The 22,184-nt window shown below is 33.8% G+C and overlaps 2 long non-coding RNA genes across 2 annotated transcripts; one reads left to right on the forward strand and one right to left on the reverse strand.

Annotated features, from left to right (window-relative positions):
* The first annotated feature begins 58 nt into the window (after positions 1 to 58).
* Positions 59 to 1,285, forward strand: LOC144549801 (uncharacterized). The gene is made up of 2 exons (XR_013509844.1): positions 59 to 891; positions 1,000 to 1,285. It is a non-coding gene; the product is annotated as an uncharacterized LOC144549801 (long non-coding RNA).
* A 609-nt stretch (positions 1,286 to 1,894) lies between these two features.
* On the reverse strand, positions 1,895 to 3,393 carry LOC144549024 (uncharacterized). The gene is made up of 3 exons (XR_013509543.1): positions 3,142 to 3,393; positions 2,790 to 3,047; positions 1,895 to 2,184 (listed from the first exon to the last, which is right to left on the reverse strand). It is a non-coding gene; the product is annotated as an uncharacterized LOC144549024 (long non-coding RNA).
* Positions 3,394 to 22,184: the final 18,791 nt, after the last annotated feature.

The raw sequence follows: 22,184 nt of genomic DNA on the forward strand, positions 1-22,184 counted from the left end.
TACAATTCTTATACTTTTCTTATTAAAAATAATCTGAAAAATTCTGTTTTAGAATTCGTATTTCTGTATTTCCGATTATACCCTTCAAGTAAAATTATGAATATAGAAATGGCCACAGCCGATCCTCCGCCTCCTCTCTTCTCTTTCACGCGAGAAAGGGGAATGCTCCTCCATCGGAAATCCATCTCTTGCCTCTCTCGCCAATCCATCTCTTGCCTCTCTCGCCAATCCATCTCTTGCCTCTCTCGCTGGCTTCGTGCTCCTTCCGGTTCTTTCAACTCAATGCTCTCAGCGGGTGTCGCTTTGTCCCATCCTTGCCTCTCCTTCCTCACAGAGAATCGGGGGCATGAACCTTACTTTGATCCGATTTGTCCAGCTTACTCTCCGACAAGCTAAGTGAAACCCTAGAAATTGTATTTAGTCTTACAATTACCTAGTTGAGTTGCACTTTTCTTTCATTTGATTAATTCAGTACTGATCAAGCTTAACCAAAGCAAAAGAAAAAAAATGATAGCATGGAACTAGTGCAAATCAGCATTATGCACCAATCACCCCTAAATTTTTCCATCTAGTCCAATTCTCCCCTATGGTTCCTGCTTAATCACGATCTTCTCCAGCTCAGATGCACTGGAAGCCATTGCTTGTGTTAATTTGTATGATCATATTCTCAGTTTTGATTTAGAATCAAACCCTAATAGTACCTTTCTATACCGAACCTAAACTGTGCTACGTTTGTCGTGCTTATTGATGCACTCTTCACTGGTACTAGTCGGTATTAGTGCTCTATTAGATTGGTTTTGTTGTGCTGTTGTGGTTAGGGGTGAAATGCCAGTACCAGTGCATTCTGGTTACAGGATTCGAGTTCCTGGAGACCTGTCTGTAAAAGAAAATGTAAATATCTCTCTATCTCTCTTGGCAATTTTTTGTGCTTTTATGCTGATTAATTAGTTATTCTTTGTGCTAATTATGAGAACTTGGTATTTGCTTTCACATGTTTAGAGAGTAGAGAGGGCAGGTGCTTGGAGCTTGGTCTTAGCCTAGCAACTGTGTACTACTAAGCAATTTTGAGAAGCTTCATGGGGCAGGGGGTGAAAGAGCTGACTGTGTACTACAACATTATTTTGTTGGATACTTTGTCTATTTATGTTGAGAAGAAATGTACGGGCGAAAACTTCTTGTGTTTCGATGAGAGTTTCCATGGTTAAAATATAATATGTTTTAAGCATTGTATTAATTTGCATTAAGAGCTTTTAACAAAAAGAACTAATAATGTTTTTGTCTTGTATGTTGGTTTCTTTTGCTGAATTGATTTCTTTAAGAATTGCTATGCAACTTTTTTTTTCTAGCTTTAAATACAGGTTGCACAAGCACACACATAAAATTCTATAGGGCTTCAATTGCTTAATATGTATATCTGATGGGTATCTACACCGTCTGATCATGCATTGAGATTATTGCCAAGAATCAAAAGATAAATTGTGAAGATAGTACTACAGACAGTCCTATGGTTCAAATGGATTAACAAGGCTCTATAATTTTAAATAGTGAGATGGTAAGTTACATCAGAAAAAAATGAATCAACACTAACAAAACCTAATAAAAAATTATACACAACTCTTATTCATCTAACAAGGCTTCTCCTTTTTACTTGTTGCCCCTGCAAAATTAAAAAATTAGCAATTGCTCCTTTAATATCTTTTTATATTTTCTTAAATAATTAAAAAAATGAATCAACATAATACACAAAATAATGCACAAAAACTGGTACACACTCAACATTGAATACTTGAGCAACACTTTTAACAGCACAACACAAAATAACATCTCTTTGCTCTAAATTAACAGTAACAGCAAAACAAAAGCATATTTGTTCATGCTCATAAAAAAGAAAAGCTTGAGAAAAAAAAATGCATCTATTGAATTCTGCTCAACTACACAAAAGCTTAAGCTTCAACAAATTAAAGCTTAAGCAACATATACTCGGTAAACATTGAATAACAGTTACAGTAACAACAACAAAATAACAGTAAGTATACAAAATTCATCTCTTGTATTCTATACAGCATCTTAAGCAACAATCAAAATGCATCTATTGCTTGTTCAATCCAAGGTTAAGCAACGGTCATATTCTTCTGCCCTTGAAATTTATTGTCGATCCTTCAAAGAAGTTCCATCCTTCATTCTCTTGAAACAAAAATAAGAATCAAAGGATCAGATATATTGAAATATAATAGATTATTTTCATAAATTACTAACAAATAAACTCTACCTTCGGACAAGTAACCAATATACAAATCTGTCATGCAACAGTAAGTAAAATCGGAAAAAGAAAGAGCAAAACTGAGCTTTCAATTTTGCAACGATAACTAAGGTCCCTATAAAATGATTTAGTGTGTTTTAATTGAGGTGTTGAAATAGTAATTTTAAATTAATTGCACACTTAGGTACAGTGTTTACCAGTAGACTTAGGTACACTTAGGTACAGTGTATACAGTACAAATTGATGTGTGCCGAATGGATAGATACAGTGTTTACCAGTAGAATTAATTGCACACTTAGGTACCAAGATGGAAACCATCTCGGCAAATCTGAATGGTTAATTGTTGGAAACTGGAAGAAATAAAGAATTACAATAATCAAAGTCTTCCAAGTAATAAAATGTACCATATGCAATTAGTTGTCATATACAAAAATTTGAATTCGCAATAGACAGCCAGAAGCTCTAAATGTGGAAAGAAAGAAAAAATATTTAGCAAAAATTGTTCTCATAAAGGAAATTTGATTCAGACCAGCACAGAAGGGAGAAGAACTGAGAAGAGCGAAAGGCGTACACCATGTGGCCCGTAAGATGGGAAATCTGATTCAGACCAGCACAGAAGAAATACTGGTAACAGGTTCAGTACTATATAAAGTTTACAAAAGTGAGAACAATTTCACCGTAAGATGGGAAGAACAGTGCTGCCGTTCCCGCATCCGACCTCTATAACCTTCACTGAGTCATGACAGCTCAGCAATTCAGGAAATTCCTTTAAAAGGTACCTTCTTTCCTGTAATTACTAGATTATGTCAAGAGGTACGCTCATCTTTATCATCTAATGGTAATAAACTAATCTGAAAATTTCTTCATTGTTAAAATGATACCTTGAAAAAACGAGCAGTAGAGTGGCAACGGTGGAAGCGCCTCCAGGAATCGGTTTCAACAAGTGAAGAATCAGAAGTGGAGGAGGCAGTGATGTGATGCGAAATGTGATAGGAGAATGAAGGAAGGTTTTCGATCTCTTGTCTAAGTTGTTCCAGTCGAAGTCGGTGCTGTGATACTCGGCCTCCAGGGGAAGAGATTACCGAAGGGAAATGCGGAGGCTAGGGTTCTCGAGGGGAAGATCGTGTTTTTGATTAAGGGTATTTTAGGTATTAAATTTATTTTTTTTTAAAAAAAGGATTAATACAGTGAAAATGGCAAAATCACAATTTAAGAGGTTTTATAGTGGCATTTTCACAATTTTGAAGTTTGTAGTGGCAATCTCACAATTTCAAAGTTTTGTAGTGGCAATCTCACAATTTTCCCTTAATTAATTGTTGAATTTTCAAATTATAAGCTATTTCATATTGTGAAGGATTTGCACCAATTTTTTAAACAATGAAAATTAATTGTCAATATTCTCTTTCACCTCTGACATGTACTGAATTCTTTTTTTATAAACACTATGCAGTGCACATGGGTTGCAGCCTAGCAATATTTTCCTCTAAACGTTCTTGAACAAGTCTGTATGAAGCAGCAATACATAGATTCTACGTGAAGGTTACATTCAATTCAATAAACACACGGCTACAAAAAGAAAAACCAGGTTCAAGAAAAGAAACAAATTTAAAAGATTAGGTATGTACTTTTAAAGATTTGAACTACAATTTATAGAAAATTTTCTGCAAGTATCATCTTAAGCGGGTCTTATATTCAAATGTAAACTGTATATACACTGAATTTTGCGTCATATTGTGTGCCTAGCGGATATGAAATTTAACTTTTTTCAGGCTTCAACATGAATTTGTAAATTGTCAATGCTAATCATCATTTTCGGAGATAGGCGCCATATGGTGAGGGGAATTCACATCCTTACCGGACTTAGTAGTGAGTACAATTGAATCGGATGACCCAAAATTATTATTTTTAACTTGACACGAATCTCAAAGCATAAATAATACTGCCCTCCTGCGCTATCCCGAGCAACCACTGGCTGAGAGTAAATCTGAGCCTTCCTTTTCAATTGTGTTGACTCAGGTACCTAGGAGGATACGGATCCATACGGTGAGGGCGTGGGGACAAGACTATGCTCTCGCAGAAAGAAGGGCCCACAAGGTTTCTCTCCCTCCAGTACGGTAGTACTTTCTTTTATATTTAGTATGTAAAAGAAAGGAAGAATTTTATGTATATTTCTCAAAAAACTTGGAAGTTTTGTATTTTCTCCTCTTAAATTCACAATATTATATGAGGGATTCACTTACACCATTTTTTTGTGACACCGGATTACACCCTACATTTTCAAAGTTCAAACAGTCATCCAAACCATTCAACATGATTGATATATTAAAATGTGTTTGTAGATCCAAATCTTTTTTTTTTTTGGTACAAAAATTCAATGGTCTGAAAACAATGATTTTGTAAAATACTTAATAAATAGTAACAAAATTTAAAAAAAAATGTAAAATTTGATCTGCAAGCACATTTTGATATATCCATCATGTTAAAGCGGTTTGGATCGACTGTTTGGACTTTGAAAACTTTAAAAAATGTAGTGTAATTTGATATTAACAAAAAAGGGTGTAAGTGGATCCCTCCTTATATTGAGGAGGGATCCACTTACACCTTTTTTTAGTGACACCGGATTATACCCTACATTTTCAAAGTCCAAACAGTCGATCCAAACTGTTCAACATGATGGATATATTAAAATGTGTTTGTAGATCAAATTTTATATTTTTTTTGAATTTTTTTTACTATTTATTAAGATGGATACAAAAATTCAATGGTCTGAAAATAATGCATGATTTTGTAAAATACTTAATAAATAGTAACAAAATTCAAATAAATGTAAAATTTGATATGCAAGCACATTTCAATATATCCATCATGTTGAACGGTTTGGATCAACTGTTTGGACTTTGAAAATTTTAAAAATGTAGAGTGTAATTTGGTATCACCAAAAAAGGGTATATTGAGGAGGGATCCACTTACACCTTTTCTTGTGAACACTCTACATTTTCAAAGTCCAAACAGTCGATCCAAACAGTTCAACATGATGGATATATTAAAATGTGTTTGTAGATCAAATTTTACATTTTTTTAAATTTTTTTTTACTATTTATTAAGATGGGTACAAAAATTCAATGGTCTGAATATAGCGATTTTGTTAAATAATTAATAAATATTAAAAAAATTTGAAAAATTATAAAATTTGATCTGTAAGCATATTTTAATATATTCATTATGTTAAACGGTTTGGATCAACTATTTAAACTTTAACAACTTTGTAAATTGAGAGTGTAATTCGGTGTTATCAAAAAAGGTCTAATTGGATCCCTCCTATAATGTAATGCACCAATTTGTCACACCACTTGATCGCACGTATTCAAATTCACTTATCCATATGTGATCATATTAGAGAAATTTCGAGCCCATATAATCATGCAGTCCAATAAAACTCAATATGTATTTAATTCTATGAATTAATTTTGGTCCACAACTATTCAGATGTGACATAACGTAACGTGACATTTTGAGATGTGACTGATCACGACGATACAAATTTCCTTCAATATTGGTGGCACCTACTCCCTAGCTTACAGCTTTTCGTCCGATTTTTTTAAAAATACCCAAAAAAATAATTATTTTATTAAAAATAACCAAGTTTTGGATGGAATTTTAAAAATACCCAGGCCGCAGATTTTTTCTGCGCTCCGGAATTTTTATTCCGGGCCGCAGAAAAAATTTGCGCCCCGAAATTTTTTTTTTTTTTTTTTTTAGAATTTTTTTATTCCGAGCGCAGATTTTTTCTGCGCTCCGGATTTTTTTTTTTTTTTTTTTTTTTTTTTTTTTTTTAGAGTTTGGAGAAAAAAAATCCTTTATGTATATGTATATATATGTATATGTATGTCTATGTCTATGTATATGTATATGTATATGTATGTATATGTATATGTATGTATATGTATATGCATATATATGTATATGTATATGCATATATATGTATATGTATATATGTGTATATAATATATGTATAACTCTTTTTTTTTATAATATATGTATAACTCTTTTTTTTTATAATATATGTATAATATATGTATATGTATATAATATTTATGTTTATGTATATGTATATTTTTTTTAATTTTTTTTTTAGAGTTTGGAGAAAGAAAATATCCATGGTCTGATTTTTTTTAATAATATATGTGTATGTATATATAATATAATATAATATGTGTATAATATATGTATATGTATATGTATATATGTGTATATATGTGTATACATATACATAAACATAAATATTATATACATATACATATACATAAACATAAATATTATATACATGTATATTTATATATATATGTGTATATATATGTATATTTATATATACATATATTTGTATATATAAATATTTGTATATTTATATATACATATACATACACATACACATACATATACATACACATACACATACACATACATACACATACACATATACATACATATAAATATACATACACATACATATACATACACATACACATACATATACATACACATACACATACATACACATACACATATACATACATATAAATATACATATACATACACATACACATACATACACATATACATACATATACATATACATATACATATACATATACATATACATATACATATACATATACATATACATATACATATACATATACATATACATATACATATACATATACATATACATATACATATGTTGTTCGTACAATAATCTTTTACGTCTATTTGACTAATTTGCAAAAACATACAATTATTGAATTTTACGATTTCTTCTATTTTAAGAACATATAGGTCCAAGAAGAGAAAGAACTGCGATGAAATATGCTTGGACTGAAGAAATCACGAAGACTTTTATCAAGAATATAAAATGTAGATTCAAAAGATTGATAAAGTATGTGTGAGGTTGATCAAAGTGGGATAAAACGTTATGAACGTTTGCAAAACGTTGGTAACGTTTTATAATGATCAGAAGCTTCAATAATATCAAAAGAAAACCAAGTTATAACGTTAGAACGTTTTATAAAACGTTGTAACGTTTTACAAACGTTATAACGGTTATGAAACGTTGTAACGTTTAACAGGCTCAGAACAACTGAAGAACAGGTGTTCAGTATAAACTAGAAACGTTGGAACGTTTAGAAAACGTTATAACGTTTATAAAACGTTGTAACGTTTTATAAAACGTTGGGCAACGTTTTACTAAGCTGTCAGAGAATTAAAACCCTAAATCGCATTTGAATAAAACGTTGGTAACGTTTTATAAAACGTTGGTAACGTTTTATATCAAACAGCTCATTTTTGAGCTGCCACTATAAATAGATTGAGGGGATCACTTTCAAAAGCACCTTAGCCGACCCTAATTATTTCAAAAGTGATTTTCTGAGAGCTTAGAAACCACCATTGTTGTGAGAGCCTATAACTTCAAAATCCCTTAAGCAACCTCAACCTACTTCACCAATCTAGCTATAGATTAGGTTAGAGTAAGCTATTGAGTGTTTCTCTTGTGTTCCTAGATAATCGAGACCTTGTTCTCACCTCTTTGAGTTGGCCGTTTGACTTCCCGCTTGGTGTGTAAGGGCTCAACGGTTCACAAGTTGTAATCCTTTCGTATTGGGTAATAAGAAGGCGCACCTCACAAGGTTGCGAAGCCCCGGAGACGTAGGCCTTTGTTTTGCCGAACTCCGTTATCACCCCGCGTGTCAAATTTCTCTAAACTCATCTCCTTACTTTCAATTGCAATTTAATTTCAGTTTTTGAGCAATTAGAGGTGCCCCTAAGTGTAACAAAGTGGTATCAGAGCAAGTTACTCGAATTAAGACACACTTAATTGGAGATTAGATCAACTTGACAAATGGCACCTTATAGATCCGTGAAAGAACCCCTAATTTTTGGTACTACTACCAAAAATTTCATGCATTGGAAGAAAACCATGATCAATTACTTGAATATCCTTGAGGTATGGTATGTGGTTGAACAAGGGTATACACCAACATACACAAGTGTAGCTACCGAGGGTTCAACTGATGCCAAAATTGAGACCATCGTTTCCAAACAAACCAAGAAAGACAATGATCTAGCAACCAATGCCATATTCAATTTGGTTAGTGAATCGGTAGCCTCACTCTTTGGTAGTGCATCAAGTGCGAAAGAAATGTGGGATGCTCTTGTAAACCGGTATGAAGGGAATACCCAAATCAAACGAACCAAAATAACCGGTTTAGAAGCAAAATTTGAAACCTTTAAGGTTGAAGATGGTGAAAGCATTGAGGATATGTATAATAGACTTATGCATATCCAAAATGAGTTTACCGAATTGGGAGAACCACTTTCTAACAATAAACTTGTAGGTAAGCTATTAAGGGTGATGCTCATGAGGGATAAATGGTCCGGGTTGGTGAGTGCTCTAGAGGCAATCCAAGGCACGCACGACACATTCACACCGGATGACCTCTATGCTCATTTTAGGAGTTTTGAAGAAAAACTTCGACAATCCGGTGATTTGAAGCAAAGCTCAAAGTCCAAAACCGTAGCTTTTCCGGCACAAAACCGAAACTTTCCAAGCTCCTCAAACACCCGTCTCTCAAATGATCAATTTATCAACAAAATTGATCATGAAACATCCAAGGATGCTCTTCTCTTATCCAAGATGTTTCAAGGAATGCTTGATTTTGAAAGAAAATACAACAAGGAACGAGAAGAGAAGAACAAAAGGGTAATGTGTTTCGCATGCCATAGAGAAGGGCATTCAATTCAAACATGTTTCAAGCTATTTCCACAATTGAAGAACACGGATGGCGAAACACAACAAGATAGAAAACCAAGACAAAAGTATGACGGGTATAAGAAGAAGAAGGCCAAAGCTTTGCAAGCCTTGTTCTCGGATAGTGAGACGGAACAATCCGACACGGAATCGGATAATGAAGAGGAGATCAACCTTGCATTGATGGCAAGTGTAGATGAAGATTCCTCAAAGATTGACATAGACTCAATTATAGCTAGCAAGAACATCACCGATGAAACAACCATCAACTTTCTCATGGAGCTTGTTAAATCAAGGAATGCCAAGAAGGGAGATGAAGGAGTCAACACCTCAACAAACTTTGCTAGTGAGGTACATTCAACTCTTAGTCTGGATGGTTATGAGACCGAACTTGAATTTGTAAATGAAGGTGGTGAAGAATATAGTGGTGAAATTGATATTGAAAATTGTATCATCACAAATGAGACCAATAATGACTTGAATATGAATCGGTTAGATACCAATGATGCAAGCACTTTCAATAGTGAAATTCTAATGCACTATGATAATGAATCTAGGTTGAAATCACTCCTTGATGAGTCAAATAGAACCTTGGTTGAGAAGGAAGGTATTATCCAAAAATTAATTGCAAAAAATGACATGCTAGAACTTGAAAATAAAAAATTAAAAGTATCTCACTTAGGTGAAATAGGCATTTTAAAAGTTAAAGTTCAAACTTTGGAAACCGAAATTCGGGCATTGAAATCTCCTAGTGAATTATCAAAAGTCACTAGTCTAGATCCCTACTATGTGAGCAAATTGATAAATGATCAATCCTATTATAAAAATGATAGAGTTGGTCTTGGATTTGAGAAGGGTAAATCCTCACTTAAATCTAATCACATGCTAAGCCCTAAAGAAAAAGGGGAACATTCTCAAACTTCAAGTATTCCAAATGAAAAACTAAAGTTTAATTGTGAACAATATTCAAATTATCAATTCTTTACCAAAAATGGTTTGACTCCCTTGAACAAGGAGTCATCCAAATTGAAGTCCTCTCATGCCTCAAATGCTAATCAAGATAAAAAGTCACCTAATTATGCATTTAGATATAAGTATAATAAAAGAAATTTCAAGAACAAAAATACTTTTCAAAATAGTGATAAGAACATGTTTAATCCAAAGGGGTCAAACAAAACTTATTTCAAAGGACCCGATGGATGGTTTTATGAACTTAAAAATAAAAATGCTTTACAAAACCAAACTCAAAGAAATGGTGTAGCTAGAGATGTTCCCCAACATCACAATAGATTTAATTCTAACAAAATCAAAAGTGTTGCATTCAAAGTTGCAAATAGGTCACATGATAGTAATAAGAGTAGTGTATGTGAAGTGAAGTACCAATCCATTCTCAAACAAGGTTCTACTACACTTAAGCAATCGACTACAATATGCAACTATTGTTGTAAATTTGGCCACACTTCCTTAGAATGTGGATTTAGGAATGTAAACAACAAACATAATGTTGTTTGGGTTCCTAAATCTATTCTATCTTAGGTTCACACTTAATCTCCCCTAAAAGTTTTAAAATTGCCAAATACAAAGGGGGAGATTAAAAGCAAGGTATATGTTAGTTACTAACTCAATAATAACTAATATATACTTTGTAGGTGTGTTTGATTTCATCTCAAAAGGAAAGTGCTTGGATCATTGATAGTGGATGCTCACACCATATGACCGGTGACAAATCAAACTTTAAATTCTTAGAACCATATGATGGAGGTACGGTTACCTTTGGAAACAATCAAAGGAAGAGCTCTATTATTGGTATAGGCTCAATTGGTAACCAACACTTGACCATATCCAATGTATATCTAGTTGATGGATTAGACTATAACTTACTTAGTGTAAGTAAGTTATGTGATTCGGGATACTATGCCAAATTTGATGCTAATGCTTGTCACTTAGTTAGATCTTCGGATGATGCTCTAATCTATTCGGGTAAACGAAAGAAAAATGTGTATTACTTGTATTTTACTCATTTTGATTCCGGTGAAACTTGTCTAAGTGCCGTATCTAGTGGATCATGGTTATGGCATCGTAGGTTAGGTCATGTTTCAATAGATACCATTAAGAAATTGATCAAACTAGACCTTGTGCGTGGTTTACCAACACATAAATTAGAACTTGAAGGATTATGTGATGCATGTGTTCAAGGTAAACAAACCAAGAGTAGTTTTAAATCCAAAGACATGGTTTCAACCGATCAACCTTTGCAATTGTTACATATGGATTTATTCGGACCAATTAGTGTACCAAGTTTGGCCAAAAAGAAATATGCATATGTAATTGTAGATGACTATAGTCGCTTTACTTGGGTTTTATTCCTACAACACAAGGATGATGCAATTAGCAACTTCATTGAATTTTGCAAACGTGTTGAAAATGAAAAGGGGTCAAAAATCATTAGGATTAGAAGCGACCATGGGGGGGAATTTGAAAATGCAAAATTTGATCAACTTTGCTCTAAAAGGGGATACAAACATGAGTATTCGGCTCCTCGCACACCTCAACAAAATGGGGTAGTTGAGAGGAAGAACCGAACCTTAGTTGAGCTTGCCCGAACCATGCTAAATGAATACTCCTTACCCAAACACTTGTGGGCCGAAGCGGTAAATACGGCATGCTACGTGGTAAATCGCGTAAGCATAAGGACCATATTGAATAAAACACCTTATGAGCTATGGAAAGGGTACAAGCCTAAGATATCTCATTTTAGAGTATTTGGTTCAAAATGCTTTGTTCTTGATGAATCTCCTAAAGTAACTAAATTTGATTCTAAATCTATTGAGGGAATGTTTGTAGGATATTCAAATTCAAGTAAAGCCTATAGAATTTACATTCCATCTCAAAGAATTGTAATTGAATCCGTGCATGTTAAATTTGATGAAAATGCTAATCAAAAGGTCGAGAAAGGTATTGAGATTGTAGGTGTTGAAGTGCCAATTCTTGATCAAGATGAAATTGAGACAAGAACCGATACAATTGAGGATCAACCCGAGCAAACTCAACCCGAAATGGATGCAACCAACATTGTCGAGATGGATCCAATAGTTGAAGGAATGCAAACCGAAGAGATGCAATCTTCACGAATTGAGTATCAAATTCCTCAAGACCTAAGGGAAGTATCTTCTCATCCTCTTTCTAATGTAATTGGTGATCCTAGGGAAAGAGTTAAAACAAGATCCGAATTAAATCAAATGATTGGTCATTGTGCATTTGTATCTCATATAGAACCTAAAAATTTTAAAGATGCAAATATAGACCCAAATTGGATTTGTGCCATGCAAGATGAACTTGCTCAATTTGAAAGGAACAAAGTTTGGGAACTTGTACCTAAGCCAAATGATAGAATGATTATTGGAACCAAATGGGTCTTTAGAAATAAAAAGGATGAAGATGGAAATGTAATTCGCAACAAAGCTAGGTTGGTAGCTCAAGGGTACAAACAACAAGAGGGTATTGACTTTGAAGAAACCTTTGCACCTGTAGCTCGTCTTGAATCCATTAGAATGCTTTTAGCATATGCCTCAAACAAAAATTTCAAACTATTTCAAATGGATGTTAAAAGTGCATTTTTGAATGGATTCATAGATGAGGAGGTGTATGTTAATCAACCTCAAGGCTTTGTTGATCCAACATTTCCTAATCATGTATATAGACTCACCAAAGCTCTCTATGGACTCAAACAAGCCCCTAGGGCATGGTATGGTAGATTAAGTTCCTTTCTAATTGACAATGAATTCATTAGAGGCAATAATGATACAACTCTTTTCACTAAGAAAAGAGATTGATCACTTTTGGTGGTGCAAATCTATGTAGATGACATAATTTTTGGTTCACCTAATGCGGCACTTGCCGAGGAATTTTCTTCTCTTATGAGTAGTGAATTTGAGATGAGTATGATGGGTGAATTGAACTTCTTCTTGGGGCTTCAAATCAAGCAACTCATGGATGGCACATTTGTGAGCCAAACCAAGTATGCGAAGGAATTGATCAAGAAATTTGGGATGACCGAAAGCAATACAAGCAAAACTCCAATGGCTACGAATGCAAATCTTGACTCGGATCCAAATGGCACATCGGTGGACATCACTCAATACCGAGCTATGATAGGTAGCCTACTCTATTTAACTGCTAGTAGACCCGATATAATGTTTGCGGTATGTCTATGTGCTAGGTATCAAGCAAATCCCAAAGAATTGCACTTGAAAGCCGTTAAAAGAATTCTTAAATATGTCAAGGGTAGTTTAAATTTGGGATTATGGTATGGCAAACAATCGGATTTAGACTTGATAGGATATGCCGATGCCGATTTTGCCGGAGACCGTATGGATAGAAAAAGCACAAGTGGTACATGCCAATTTCTTGGTGGTTCACTTGTATCTTGGTCAAGTCGCAAACAAACCTCGGTTGCCCTTTCCACAACGGAAGCCGAGTATGTAGCGGCCGGTAGTTGTTGCACACAAATTCTTTGGATGATTCAATCCCTAAATGATTATGAAATTCGCTTCCGCAACGTACCAATTATGTGTGACAATACCAGTGCCATTATGATATCCAAAAATCCGGTCCTTCATTCTAGAACCAAGCACATAGAGATAAGGCATCATTTTATTAGGGATCATATAGAAAAAGGTGAAATTGAACTCATACATATCGACACCAAAGAACAAATTGCCGATATATTCACAAAACCCCTAAATACACAACAACACAATGAATTGAGATTTAAATTAGGCATGCTTGAACTTAGAGAATAGTCATATTCATAACTTATTTCAAAATTATTATTTGCAATCAAAATAGGTCATTTAAGGAGTGTTTTAAAGAAACAAAACGTTATAACGTTTCTGAAAACGTTCCTAACGTTTTGTGAAACTTCAAAAAGTCCGAAAGCATTATAAAAACGTTACATAACGTTTTATAAACGTTATAAACGTTTTCACTTCCAATACTTAGCCAAAATATTGACAAATTACAATATAAACGTTGTAAACGTTTTGAAAACGTTGGTAACGTTTTATTAGACTTCAAAAAGTCCGAAAGCTTCACAAAAACGTTGGACAAACGTTGCACAAACGTTCCAACGCTTTCAAAACGTCACAACGTTTATACAAACGTTGCAACGTTTGTCTGACAAGGGACCAAAAGTGCAAAAATTACAAGTGAAAACGTTGTAACGTTTTCCAAACGTTGGTAACGTTTTATGAGACTTCAAAAAGTCCGAAAGCTTCACAAAAACGTTGGACAAATGTTACACAAACGTTATAACGTTTTAGGTAAAAACAATGTATTTTAAACAAACGTTGGTAACGTTTTATAAACGTTGGTAACGTTTTATAGCGAAAAATGGTTCTAAAGCCTCCAAACCCGTCCCTTCCTCTCTATTCATTCTTTCTTCCTTCAAACCTCTCCTTCTTCCTCTACTCCGACTCTCTCTCTCTCTCTCCACCCATTCTAGCCATCTACTTCACCAAATCAAGAAATTCTTCTTGATTTCTCTTCTCCTCTCTTCTCACTACTCAATTCTCTTCTCCAAATCTCCTTTCCCTCTCTCAATCTCTCTCTCTCCAAAACCCTAGCCAAAACCCTAGGAGCAAATCCGGCGATCCGACCGTTGGATTGACGATCCGGCTTCACCACTGCACTTCTAGGGCTCTTCTCTTCTCGGTTTAGCACTTCACCTCTCAATCGGTAAACTTTCTCTTTAACCCTAATCTAATGGCTCCAAAGAAAGATGCAGTGCCTAAGGGTAGTAAGAAAAGACGTGTGGACTCGGAGGTTGGTCAAGGAAGTGGGGGAAATTTGGAACCAAATTGGAACATTCACCGGTCAAATAGATACCTATTCCGGGATATTGTGGCCTATGAGAATTATGTGGGTTCTTTTATGAATAGGAAAATAACCGATTGCTACTGGTTTAACAAAGCCGCGGTTACCTTCTCCCAACCCGAGGATGACAAGATAATTGCTTATGTGAATCATTGGGGATGGGAACCTATTGTCACTTGTTATGAACCCTACAATGACCTTCTTACCCGCACGTTCTATGCAAACATCCAAACTAGTGATGAACCCTTCAGGATCATCTCTTGGGTAGGCGGGAAAGAAATTGTCCTATCTCTGGATACTGTGGCACAATGGCTTGGGGTTGAGAATGACGGGGAGGAAACCTACCCCTTGAGAAGTTGGCCTCTTTATGCCGATGGAACTTCACTTGACTATAAGAAATGGTTTGACCGCAACTACATATCCGGGGCTAAAATCTATGCTTCTCACCTTCCATCTCTACATCGATTGCTCTTTCTCTTCATCAACAACATCCTTATGCCCAAAGCCACAATCAAAACCAATCTTGAGTGGGGACCCATGTACTTTCTTCGTCATCTCATTCAAATGGATGAAAAGAGGATTAATATACCCTACTTCTTTCTTCGTCACATTAATGGTGCATTTACAACCTCGGTCCACTCTCTGCCTTATGCCCACCTCATTCACAAAATCATCCGTCTCAACGGTATCCAACTACCTGAAGATGCAGAAGTATCCTTCCCGACAAATTTGGTTGACCACCTGACAAGAATCGGGTGGGTCTATGGTCATTCAGAATCGGGTCTGAGGCGCTATGAACCCGATGCAAGAGCCATCAACCAATGGATAAACCATCAAGAGGCACTACCCAATCAATACTGGGATCCGGAAGAACAAGTTGCACCGGCTCAACCTCCACCTCAACCACAATTTGTGCCACAAGCTGGTGCGTTTGTCCCTCCAGAAGGTCAAGAAGCACAAATGATGTGGCTTTGTCAACAAATGCACAACCAACGTCTTGAGATTCAACAGAATCATCAAGCCATGAATAGGAGGTTCGACAAGCTTGAAAAGGGGCAAATAAAGATAAGGCAACAACTGCGAGCACATGCTCGAGCTCTCAATACGCTTGATGAAGCACAATCAAGCCTCTCCAATCGCTTTATCAAGCAATATGGTCCCTCTGGAAGCCCAGCACGAGCACGTGAGCGTCTGGTTGAGGAAGAAGACCTGGATGATGAGGAAGAAGACATCCCAGCTGAAAGTCAAGAAGAAATGGCCGAAGAACCAAACGACCCCATGAATGACGAATAGATCGTATTTTTTATAACTTAAATTGTGTGATATTTGCATGAATTGTTTGTTGATTGCATGTTTAATTTGAATTGTTTGAATTGCTTTGATTTAGGTTATGTTAGTTGAATTGTTGTTTTGTTATGTTAGTTGAATTGTTGTTTTGTTATGTTAGTTCAATTGTTGTTTTGAAATGTTTTGAATTGTTAAATTGGTGAATTTCAACTAGTTTAAATTGATTGAATTGCATGATTTGATTGAATTGTGGTATTTGAAATTTAGTGTAGATATGTATGAGATATTGATATCTTAAAAATGGTGTATGAATTGCTAACTTGTAAGGGGCTACAATGCAAAATTGCAAAAATTGGATATCTTGGCGCCTTGACAAGTTTTATTGAATTACTTGGATTGCATGAGTTGAAATGTTGTATATGCATGAGCTATGCACATGGATATATACAACTTGATATGGTGAATTGAAATTGAATTGTTTTGCATGTAAAAGTTATGCCCTCAACTTTATTTTTGTTTGTAAATTATTGTTGCTATATTACTAAATTGAGGGGGAGTGCATAATTTGAGGGGGAGCACTTTAAATTAGTGCTAATTTTCAACCCTTTCGTCGATTTCCAAAAGGGGGAGAAATTGGTACAAATGGATTGAAATGCAAAATCAAAACTGGATTAACTAATTTCTGAAAATTTTCGATTTATGCACTTACTCACATTGTATGTTTTTGCAAATCGCCAAAAGGGGGAGATTGTTGTTCGTACAATAATCTTTTACGTCTATTTGACTAATTTGCAAAAACATACAATTATTGAATTTTACGATTTCTTCTATTTTAAGAACATATAGGTCCAAGAAGAGAAAGAACTGCGATGAAATATGCTTGGACTGAAGAAATCACGAAGACTTTTATCAAGAATATAAAATGTAGATTCAAAAGATTGATAAAGTATGTGTGAGGTTGATCAAAGTGGGATAAAACGTTATGAACGTTTGCAAAACGTTGGTAACGTTTTATAATGATCAGAAGCTTCAATAATATCAAAAGAAAACCAAGTTATAACGTTAGAACGTTTTATAAAACGTTGTAACGTTTTACAAACGTTATAACGGTTATGAAACGTTGTAACGTTTAACAGGCTCAGAACAACTGAAGAACAGGTGTTCAGTATAAACTAGAAACGTTGGAACGTTTAGAAAACGTTATAACGTTTATAAAACGTTGTAACGTTTTATAAAACGTTGGGCAACGTTTTACTAAGCTGTCAGAGAATTAAAACCCTAAATCGCATTTGAATAAAACGTTGGTAACGTTTTATATCAAACAGCTCATTTTTGAGCTGCCACTATAAATAGATTGAGGGGATCACTTTCAAAAGCACCTTAGCCGACCCTAATTATTTCAAAAGTGATTTTCTGAGAGCTTAGAAACCACCATTGTTGTGAGAGCCTATAACTTCAAAATCCCTCAAGCAACCTCAACCTACTTCACCAATCTAGCTATAGATTAGGTTAGAGTAAGCTATTGAGTGTTTCTCTTGTGTTCCTAGATAATCGAGACCTTGTTCTCACCTCTTTGAGTTGGCCGTTTGACTTCCCGCTTGGTGTGTAAGGGCTCAACGGTTCACAAGTTGTAATCCTTTCGTATTGGGTAATAGGAAGGCGCACCTCACAAGGTTGCGAAGCCCCGGAGACGTAGGCCTTTGTTTTGCCGAACTCCGTTATCACCCCGCGTGTCAAATTTCTCTAAACTCATCTCCTTACTTTCAATTGCAATTTAATTTCAGTTTTTGAGCAATTAGAGGTGCCCCTAAGTGTAACAACATATACATATACATATACATATACATATACATATACATATACATATACATATACATATACACATACACACACATACATACACATATAAATATACATACATATACATATACATAATGGATTTTTTTTTCCTCCAAACTCTAAAAAAAAAAAAAAAAAAAAAAAAAAAAAAAAAAAATCCGGAGCGCAGAAAAAATCTGCGCTCGGAATAAAAAATTCTAAAAAAAAAAAAAAAAAAAAAAAAATTTCGGGGCGCAAATTTTTTCTGCGGCCCGGAATAAAAATTCCGGAGCGCAGAAAAAATCTGCGGCCTGGGTATTTTTAAAATTCCACCAAAAACCTGGTTATTTTTAATAAAATAATTATTTTTTTGGGTATTTTTAAAAAAATCGGGCTTTTCGTGAAAAATAGAGAAAAAGAAAGAGAGAAGGAAGAAAAGGCTCAAGAAAATTTACATACAGGAAAAATTAAATTCACATACATGTTGACATTATCTTCATCTTTAGATTAATAAAAAGAATGGATCAATGTTTTTTTACTACCTTTGTTGTAACCCAGTAGTTGACTTCATTTTTTTTTTTAAGTACACTAGCCTATTGTTTTGCAATTTGTGAAAAAAAAAAGCTGTTGAGAAACTTTCAGATAGCGAGAAGAGGCATTAACTTAATTAGATTAACATTAGTGAGATATATATATAGACTATAATTTTTCAAAAGCTCACAAATTTAGTCATTTATTATTTTTTCTATTAAAACTCATTTTAAATTAATAAAATACCGATTTTATATATCCTTTAGTAAGAAAAATGAAAAAAATATTGTAGCACACTCAGAAAAAAAAAAAAAAGAGTTCCAATTTGTCAGTTTTCGAGTGTAAATAGATCATTTTACTACTTCTGACGCATACACATGACATGCATTTAGGTATATGTTTGTGTAAGCGTCTAAAGTAGAGAAAAACTCATTTGTCCTTGAAAATTGTCAAGTTAAAAGATTAGTATTTTTTTTGAACATGCTGCATATTTTTTTTCTTAATAAATAGCAAAATTGATACTTTATAAATTTAAAATGATTTTGAATACATAAGACAGTAAAATAGATATTTTTTTTAGTTTTTAAAATTTAGAAGGGCAAAAAAGATATTATGAATTAAAAGGAAAAAACATGTAATTTCTATGTTTTCGAGTGATATACATGAAATTCCTCCTAAAAAATAAAATATTGCACTGTTCTCTAAAACTCGAATTATAGCACAAAGGGTTTCTCCTAAGAAAGAAACAATATTCCTCAACAAACAATCTACTTTATCAGAAAATAGATATTTTATTCTTTAACATTGATATTTATTGAGGAAAAACTCTTTCTCAGTAAGCGTGTTTTATTTCGTCAGAAAATTGTTGTTTTATTTCTTTGACAGTGATGTTTTATCTCAGAGACTCTGAGATAAAACATCATTGTCAAAGTGCAACGTCGTTATATATCATTTGATATCGTTCTTTTAAGAGCAGTGTTCTAAATAGCGTGCTATAGCATTTTTGGACTCTTAACGCTAAACTATAACATTAACACACGCTATTTGAGCTACGGACACTATAGCGGTAATATATAGCGGTCCGCTATAGCGCATAGCATGTAGCTCAAATAGCGCGTGCTATGCAACATGAGCTGTTTTTTTTTTCAATTTATATGAGCTTTAAAATAAATAAATGGTGAAGATATTGTTTAATTTTGATAAATATTACATTATATCAAATTCAGGTCCGCTATAATAAATTTTTCATTTTGCCCTTGGTTTTTTTTTAACTGATGATAAATCAAATAAATAATTGCTAAATTATGGAAATTTTAGGGACTAACAAGAATTTCTTCAAGGATCATCTGTTTATTTTACTAGAAGTATGAATTTTTTTTTCTTTTCAATTTCTAAGTTATTTTGAAATTTAAATAGAAAAAAAGATAAATTATGTCATGATGTTGAAGATATTTTGAATAGAAAAAGATCGATAGTTTATGATATTTTGAGTTGCAATTTGGACTTTGTATTGATTCAATATGAATATTATAATTTTTTAATCAATTTGGTATTATTTATTGTTCTATGAGACTAAATAATGTTGATATTTAGTACAAATATATAATATAATTTTTATAAAAATAAAAAAATGCTATGTGACATAGCTTTTGCTATAGCTTTTTTTGGAGGCTCTCCGCTATGACGCGATAAATGTTATTTAGAACCTTGTTTAAAAGTGATAACGTTTTACCTCCATCCAGAATTGATGTATTATTATTTCTTTTTATATTTTGGAAAATTGAAATAAAAAATTGAATATGCGTTGAAGTAAACGATTAGAGACGGAGGCCTTTACAGCGGTAAGCAACTGTCTACTCTGAAAATTAAAACTTAATTAGTTACCCCTATATATATTAATTAGGTTTGCCTACCTCTTTCGTAGCTGAACTCCTTTGGCAGCAGTCCGTTTAGAAAAATATATATATATATATATCTGAACCTTAATCCGATTTGTGCGCAGAGCGTGATTTGGAAAAAAGTCTCATTAGACATGATTCATTGGAAGAAAAAAAGAACAGAGTGAGAGCAATTGCAAATGAGTAAAAGCGCGATTTGACACATTCTAAGAGACACTCCTAGGAGAAAAATGCTTACTCAGAAAGCATTATCTGTGCTAGAATTCAAGGATGTAACAGAACGACGCCATATTTTTATTTTTATTTAAATGGAAAAAAAATAAAAATGTTGGGTTATTGTCAACGCACTACAGAATATATATTTCAAGAAAAAAATTCAGGCAAAATTAAAAGAAAAATAGAGAAAAAAAAAGAGAGAAGAAAGAAAAGGCTCAAGAAAATTTATATACAGGAAATATTAAATTCACATACGTGTTGACATTATCTTCATATTTAGATTAATAAATAAGAATAGATCAATGTTTTTTTACTACCTTTGATGTAACCCAGTAGTTGACTTCATATTTTTTAAGTACACTAATCTATTGTTTTTCAATTTGTGAAAAAAAAAAAGATGTTGAGAAACTTTCAGATAGCGAGAAGAGGCATTAACTTAGAACATTGGTGAGATATATAGACTATAATTTTTGAAGTATTAAAGAGTAATAATAATAAGGGAAAATTGGTTATTTGCCACTCCAAAACCTTAAAATTTGAAAAATGCCACACCGAAATTAGAAATCATCCTAATGCCACTCTAAACTTAGTTAATTTTTAATTTTGCCACTCCAAATAATTAATGACTAAAATATCCTCCCCATCTTTTCCCTCTATCTTTCTTTGAATTTTGTTTGATTATTGATGAAATTTGTCGGCATAGCCAATATAATTCAATTGGCAGCTGAAGTGATATCCTGTTGTGCAGCTTGCACAGCGATTGATGTCATGTTGATATACTGTGTTGAGCTATTCCCAACTATTATACGTAACACAGCAATATCATTAGTTAGAGAAACTACTCTTCTGGCAGGAGCATTTGCACCTGTTATGGCAGTTGAAGGGAAGAGCAACCGATTGTGGTCGTTTGGTTTCTTTGGGCTTGCAATTGGGTTCTGTTCTTTGCAAAATTTCATCGACAATCAAACAAATTTCATCAACAATCAAACAAAATTCAAAGAAAGATAGAGGAAAAAGAGATGGGAGGGTATTTTAGTCATTAATTATTTGGAGTGGCAAAATTAAAAATTAACCAAGTTTGGCATTATGATGATTTCTAATTTCGGAGTGGCATTTTTCAAATTTTAAGGTTTTGAAGTGGCAAATAACCAATTTTCTCTAATAATAATATACGACTTGGTACCCCACTACAGCGTTATTGAGGCAAATTTTCCTATTTTCTAATTATATAAGACCAGTTCTTTGTACATTTTTTCATCAATCTCTCATATCAGACAATAGATTTTGCTCCAGAAATAATGGCTAGCGAGATAACAAGTTCGTCTCTTGCGACCAAAGAACCACAAGCTCCAGAATTAATGACTAGCGAGATAGCAAGTTCTCCTGCAACTGAAGAACCCGAAACTCAAACTGAGCCTAAGCGCCCGCTGATGCCATACAGGCTCCACAAGGCGGCTATTGAGGGCAACATCAACGATTTGGTGCAGTTTCTGGG

Source organism: Carex rostrata, chromosome 2 (assembly GCF_964058835.1).
Source record: "Carex rostrata chromosome 2, lpCarRost1.2, whole genome shotgun sequence".
NCBI classification, from domain to species: domain Eukaryota; kingdom Viridiplantae; phylum Streptophyta; class Magnoliopsida; order Poales; family Cyperaceae; genus Carex; species Carex rostrata.